The following is a 7240-nucleotide window of genomic DNA, read 5'->3' on the forward strand; positions in this document are numbered from 1 at the left end:
ATTAAGCACCAACTATTACGCCTCCTTTTATGGATTAAAATAATCACTCTTAATGTTTAGTATTTATAAGATACTCTCAAAACCTGAATAGTAAGGAATTCTCTTTTTTTTTTCTTCAGTTTGCAAAGCCAACCTAAAACCTCACTTTATATGAATACGAATGAAGTAAAACAATATTGAATATTGTATGTAATCAAAAGATTTCCTGGTTTTCCAACAAGATATAGGAGGTCTATGTTTATGTTTTAACTAATTTTTGTTTCTTTGTTGTTTTTAATTCTTTCTAATGTTTACAGCCCAAAACACTGGATGACCACTTATCTATTTCATTTTAGGTACAGTTTACCAGAGCTGTCATTAACATATTAGCACACATGTAAACCTATATCACTGTTACAGTAAAATACACTAAATCTGGCCATTATTATACGACAGGTGACCTTAAAGAGTTGTAAAATACAAATATGTTATGGCAATGTATCTACAGCAATTGACAGCTAAAACTCCTGCAGTATTCAAGGAGTATTCCAGTGCCAGACAAAACTAAGTTTTCTAAGAGTGCTCAGCACAAGCTGAGATGCACTTATCACAAGATCACAATGTGCACTCAATAATATTATCTTGACTCTAACAAAAGACTGGGTTATACTGTACTCATGGGTGCGCCACAAAAAGTACAGCCTAATAATATTATCTTGACTCTAACAAAAGACTGGGTTATCCTGTGCTCATGGGTGCGCCACCAAAGTACAGCCTAATAATATTATCTTGACTCTAACAAAAGACTGCGTAATACTGTACTCATGGGTGCGCCACAAAAAGTACAGCCTAATAATATTAACTTGACTCTAACAAAAGACTGGGTTATACCGTACTCATGGGTGCGCCACCTAAAGTACAGCCTAATAATATTATCTTGACTCTAACAAAACACTGGGTTATACTGCACTCATGGGTGTGCCACCTAAAGTACAGCCTAATAAATTTATATTATCTTGGCTCTAACAAAACACTGGGTTATACTGTACTCATGGGTGCCCCACCTAAAGTACAGCCTAATAATCTTATCTTGACTCTAACAAAAGACTGGGTTATACTGTACTCATGGGTGCGCCACCTAAAGTACAGCCTAATAATATTATCTTGGCTCTAACAAAAGAGTGGGTTATACTGTACTCATGGGAGCGCCACCTAAAGTACAGCCTAAAAATATTATCTTGACTCTAACAAAAGACTGGGTTATACTGTACTCATGGGTGCGCCACCTTAAGTACAGCCTAATAATATTATCTTGACTCTAACAAAAGACTGGGTTATACTGTACTCATGGGTCCACCACCTAAAGTACAGCCTAATAATATTATCTTGACTCTAACAAAAGACTGGGTTATACTGTACCCATGGGTGTCCCACCTAAAGTACAGCCTAATAATATTATCTTGACTATAACAAAAGACTGGGTTATACTGTACTCATGGGTGCACCACCTTAAGTACAGCCTAATAATATTATCTTGGCTCTAACAAAAGACTGGGTTATACTGTACTCATGGGTGCGCCACCTAAAGTACAGGCTAATAATATTATCTTGGCTCTAACAAAAGACTGGGTTATACTGTACTCATGGGTGCGCCACCTTAAGTACAGCCTAATAATATTATCTTGGCTCTAACAAAAGACTGGGTTATACTGTACTCATGGGTGCGCCACCTAAAGTACAGCCTAATAATATTATCTTGGCTCTTACAAAACACTGGGTTATACTGTACTCATGGGTGTGCCACCTTAAGTACAGCCTAATAATATTATCTTGACTCTAACAAAAGACTGGGTTATACTGTACTCATGGGTGCACCACCTTAAGTACAGCCTAAAAATATTATCTTGACTCTAACAAAAGACTGGGTTATACTGTACTCATGGGTGTGCCACCTAAAGTACAGCCTAAAAATATTGTCTTGACTCCAACAAAAGACTGGGTTATACTGTACTCATGGGTGTGCCACCTAAAGTACAACCTAATAATATTATATTGACTCTAACAAAAGACTGGGTTATACTGTACTCATGGGTGTGCCACCTAAAGTACAACCTAATAATATTATATTGACTCTAACAAAAGACTGGGTTATACAGTACTCATGGGTGTGCCACCTAAAGTACAGCCTAATAATATTATCTTGGCTCTAACAAAAGACTGGGTTATACTGTACTCATGGGTGCACCACCTAAAATACAGCCTAATAATATTATCTTGACTCTAACAAAACACTCGGTTATACTGTTCTCATGGGTGTGCCACCTAAAGTACAGCCTAATAATATTATCTTGACTCTAACAAAAGACTGGGTTATACTGTACTCATGGGTGTGCCACCTAAAGTACAGCCTAATAACATTATAATGACTCTAACAAAAGACTGGGTTATACTGTACTCATGGGTGTGCCACCTAAAGTACAGCCAAATAATATTATCTTGGCTCTAACAAAAGACTGGGTTATACTGCACGCATGGGTGCGCCACATAAAGTACAGCCTAATAATATTATCTTGGCTATAACAAAAGACTGGGTTATACTGTACTCATGGGTGTGCCACATAAAGTACAGCCTAATAATATTATCTTAACTCTAACAAAACACTGGGTTATACTGTACTCATGGGTGCACCACCTAAAGTACAGCCTAATAATATTATGTTGACTCTAACAAAACACTCGGTTATACTGTTCTCATGGGTGTGCCACCTAAAGTACAGCCTAATAATATTATCTTGACTCAAACAAAAGACTGGGTTATACTGTACTCATGGGTGCGCCACCTTAAGTACAGCCTAATAATATTATCTTGGCTCTAACAAAAGACTGGGTTATACTGTACTCATGGGTGCGCCACCTAAAGTACAGCCTAATAATATTATCTTGGCTCTAATAAAAGACTGCGTTATACTGTACTCATGGGTGCGCCACCTAAAGTACAGCCTAATAATATTATCTTGGCTCTAACAAAAGACTGGGTTATACTGTACTCATGGGTGCGCCACCTTAAGTACAGCCTAATAATATTATCTTGGCTCTAACAAAAGACTGGGTTATACTGTACTCATGGGTGCGCCACCTAAAGTACAGCCTAATAATATTATCTTGGCTCTAACAAAAGACTGGGTTATACTGTACTCATGGGTGCGCCACCTTAAGTACAGCCTAATAATATTATCTTGGCTCTAAGAAAAGACTGTGTTATACTGCACTCATGGGTGCGCCACCTAAAGTACAGCCTAATAATATTATCTTGGCTCTAACAAAAGACTGGGTTATACTGTACTCATGGGTGTGCCACCTAAAGTACAGCCTAATAATATTATCTTGACTCTAACAAAAGACTGGGTTATACTGTACTCATGGGTGCACCACCTAAAATACACCCTAATAATATTATCTTGACTCTAACAAAACACTCGGTTATACTGTTCTCATGGGTGTGCCACCTAAAGTACAGCCTAATAATATTATCTTGACTCTAACAAAAGACTGGGTTATACTGTACTCATGGGTGCACCACCTAAAGTATAGCCTAACAATATTATCTTGGCTCTAAAAAAAGACTGGGTTATACTGCACTCATGGGTGTGCCACCCGAAGTATAGCCTAATAATATTATCTTGACTCTAACAAAAGACTGGGTTATACTGTACTCATGGGTGCGCCACCTTAAGTACAGCCTAATAATATTATCTTGGCTCTAACAAAAGACTGGGTTATACTGTACTCATGGGTGCGCCATTTAAAGTACAGCCTAATAATATTATCTTGACTCTAACAAAACACTGGGTTATACTGTACTCATGGGTGTGCCACCTAAAGTACAGCCTAATAAATTTATATTATCTTGGCTCTAACAAAACACTCGGTTATACTGTACTCATGGGTGCGCCACCTAAAGTACAGCCAAATAATATTATCTTGGCTTTAACAAAAGACTGGGTTTGTACTGTACTCATGGGTGCACCACCTAAAGTATAGCCTAATAATATTATCTTAGCTCTAACAAAAGACTGGGTTATACTGTACTCATGGGTGCACCATTTAAAGTACAGCCTAATAATATTATCTTGACTCTAACAAAACACTGGGTTATACTGTACTCATGGGTGTGCCACCTAAAGTACAGCCTAATAAATTTATATTATCTTGGCTCTAACAAAACACTGGGTTAAACTGTACTCATGGGTGCGCCACCTAAAGTACAGCCTAATAATATTATCTTGGCTCTAACAAAAGACTGGGTTATACTGCACTCATGGGTGTGCCACCTAAAGTACAGCCTAATAAATTTATATTATCTTGGCTCTAACAAAACACTGGGTTATACTGTACTCATAGGTGCGCCACCTACAGTACAGCCTAATAATATTATCTTGGCTCTAACAAAACACTGGGTTATACTGTACTCATGGGTGTGCCACCTAATTTAAAAGTACAGCCTAATAATATTTTATTGACTCTAACAAAAGACTGGGTTATACTGTACTCATGGGTGTGCCACCTTAAGTACAGCCTAATAATATTATCTTGACTTTAACAAAAGACTGGGTTATACTGTACTCATGGGTGCACCACCTTAAGTACAGCCTAATAATATTATCTTGGCTCTAACAAAAGACTGGGTTATACTGTACTCATGGGTGCGCCACCTAAAGTACAGGCTAATAATATTATCTTGGCTCTAACAAAAGACTGGGTTATACTGTACTCATGGGTGCGCCACCTTAAGTACAGCCTAATAATATTATCTTGGCTCTAACAAAAGACTGGGTTATACTGTACTCATGGGTGCGCCACCTAAAGTACAGCCTAATAATATTATCTTGGCTCTTACAAAACACTGGGTTATACTGTACTCATGGGTGTGCCACCTTAAGTACAGCCTAATAATATTATCTTGACTCTAACAAAAGACTGGGTTATACTGTACTCATGGGTGCACCACCTTAAGTACAGCCTAAAAATATTATCTTGACTCTAACAAAAGACTGGGTTATACTGTACTCATGGGTGTGCCACCTAAAGTACAGCCTAAAAATATTGTCTTGACTCCAACAAAAGACTGGGTTATACTGTACTCATGGGTGTGCCACCTAAAGTACAACCTAATAATATTATATTGACTCTAACAAAAGACTGGGTTATACTGTACTCATGGGTGTGCCACCTAAAGTACAACCTAATAATATTATATTGACTCTAACAAAAGACTGGGTTATACTGTACTCATGGGTGTGCCACCTAAAGTACAGCCTAATAATATTATCTTGGCTCTAACAAAAGACTGGGTTATACTGTACTCATGGGTGCACCACCTAAAATACAGCCTAATAATATTATCTTGACTCTAACAAAACACTCGGTTATACTGTTCTCATGGGTGTGCCACCTAAAGTACAGCCTAATAATATTATCTTGACTCTAACAAAAGACTGGGTTATACTGTACTCATGGGTGTGCCACCTAAAGTACAGCCTAATAACATTATAATGACTCTAACAAAAGACTGGGTTATACTGTACTCATGGGTGTGCCACCTAAAGTACAGCCAAATAATATTATCTTGGCTCTAACAAAAGACTGGGTTATACTGCACGCATGGGTGCGCCACATAAAGTACAGCCTAATAATATTATCTTGGCTATAACAAAAGACTGGGTTATACTGTACTCATGGGTGTGCCACATAAAGTACAGCCTAATAATATTATCTTAACTCTAACAAAACACTGGGTTATACTGTACTCATGGGTGCACCACCTAAAGTACAGCCTAATAATATTATGTTGACTCTAACAAAACACTCGGTTATACTGTTCTCATGGGTGTGCCACCTAAAGTACAGCCTAATAATATTATCTTGACTCAAACAAAAGACTGGGTTATACTGTACTCATGGGTGCGCCACCTTAAGTACAGCCTAATAATATTATCTTGGCTCTAACAAAAGACTGGGTTATACTGTACTCATGGGTGCGCCACCTAAAGTACAGCCTAATAATATTATCTTGGCTCTAATAAAAGACTGCGTTATACTGTACTCATGGGTGCGCCACCTAAAGTACAGCCTAATAATATTATCTTGGCTCTAACAAAAGACTGGGTTATACTGTACTCATGGGTGCGCCACCTTAAGTACAGCCTAATAATATTATCTTGGCTCTAACAAAAGACTGGGTTATACTGTACTCATGGGTGCGCCACCTAAAGTACAGCCTAATAATTTTATCTTGACTCTAACAAAAGACTGGGTTATACTGTACTCATGGATGCGCCACCTAAACTACAGCCTAATAATATTATCTTGGCTCTAACAAAAGACTGGGTTATACTGTACTCATGGGTGCGCCACCTTAAGTACAGCCTAATAATATTATCTTGGCTCTAAGAAAAGACTGTGTTATACTGCACTCATGGGTGCGCCACCTAAAGTACAGCCTAATAATATTATCTTGGCTCTAACAAAAGACTGGGTTATACTGTACTCATGGGTGTGCCACCTAAAGTACAGCCTAATAATATTATCTTGACTCTAACAAAAGACTGGGTTATACTGTACTCATGGGTGCACCACCTAAAATACACCCTAATAATATTATCTTGACTCTAACAAAACACTCGGTTATACTGTTCTCATGGGTGTGCCACCTAAAGTACAGCCTAATAATATTATCTTGACTCTAACAAAAGACTGGGTTATACTGTACTCATGGGTGCACCACCTAAAGTATAGCCTAACAATATTATCTTGGCTCTAAAAAAAGACTGGGTTATACTGCACTCATGGGTGTGCCACCCGAAGTATAGCCTAATAATATTATCTTGACTCTAACAAAAGACTGGGTTATACTGTACTCATGGGTGCGCCACCTTAAGTACAGCCTAATAATATTATCTTGGCTCTAACAAAAGACTGGGTTATACTGTACTCATGGGTGCGCCATTTAAAGTACAGCCTAATAATATTATCTTGACTCTAACAAAACACTGGGTTATACTGTACTCATGGGTGTGCCACCTAAAGTACAGCCTAATAAATTTATATTATCTTGGCTCTAACAAAACACTCGGTTATACTGTACTCATGGGTGCGCCACCTAAAGTACAGCCAAATAATATTATCTTGGCTTTAACAAAAGACTGGGTTTGTACTGTACTCATGGGTGCACCACCTAAAGTATAGCCTAATAATATTATCT

At 38.0% G+C, this 7240-nt stretch overlaps 1 long non-coding RNA gene across 1 annotated transcript in view; it reads left to right on the forward strand.

The window, feature by feature from the left end:
* The window catches only part of LOC138007010 (uncharacterized), a 2484-nt gene extending 1636 nt beyond the window's left edge, over positions 1 to 848 (forward strand). Inside the window, exon 2 of the long non-coding RNA XR_011123979.1 lies at positions 1 to 848. This exon is cut by the window's left edge and continues 1262 nt beyond it. This is a non-coding gene — a long non-coding RNA (uncharacterized lncRNA).
* The last annotated feature ends 6392 nt before the right edge of the window (positions 849 to 7240 follow it).

This window comes from Montipora foliosa, chromosome 6 (genome assembly GCF_036669935.1).
Source record: "Montipora foliosa isolate CH-2021 chromosome 6, ASM3666993v2, whole genome shotgun sequence".
In the NCBI taxonomy this organism is placed as follows: domain Eukaryota; kingdom Metazoa; phylum Cnidaria; class Anthozoa; order Scleractinia; family Acroporidae; genus Montipora; species Montipora foliosa.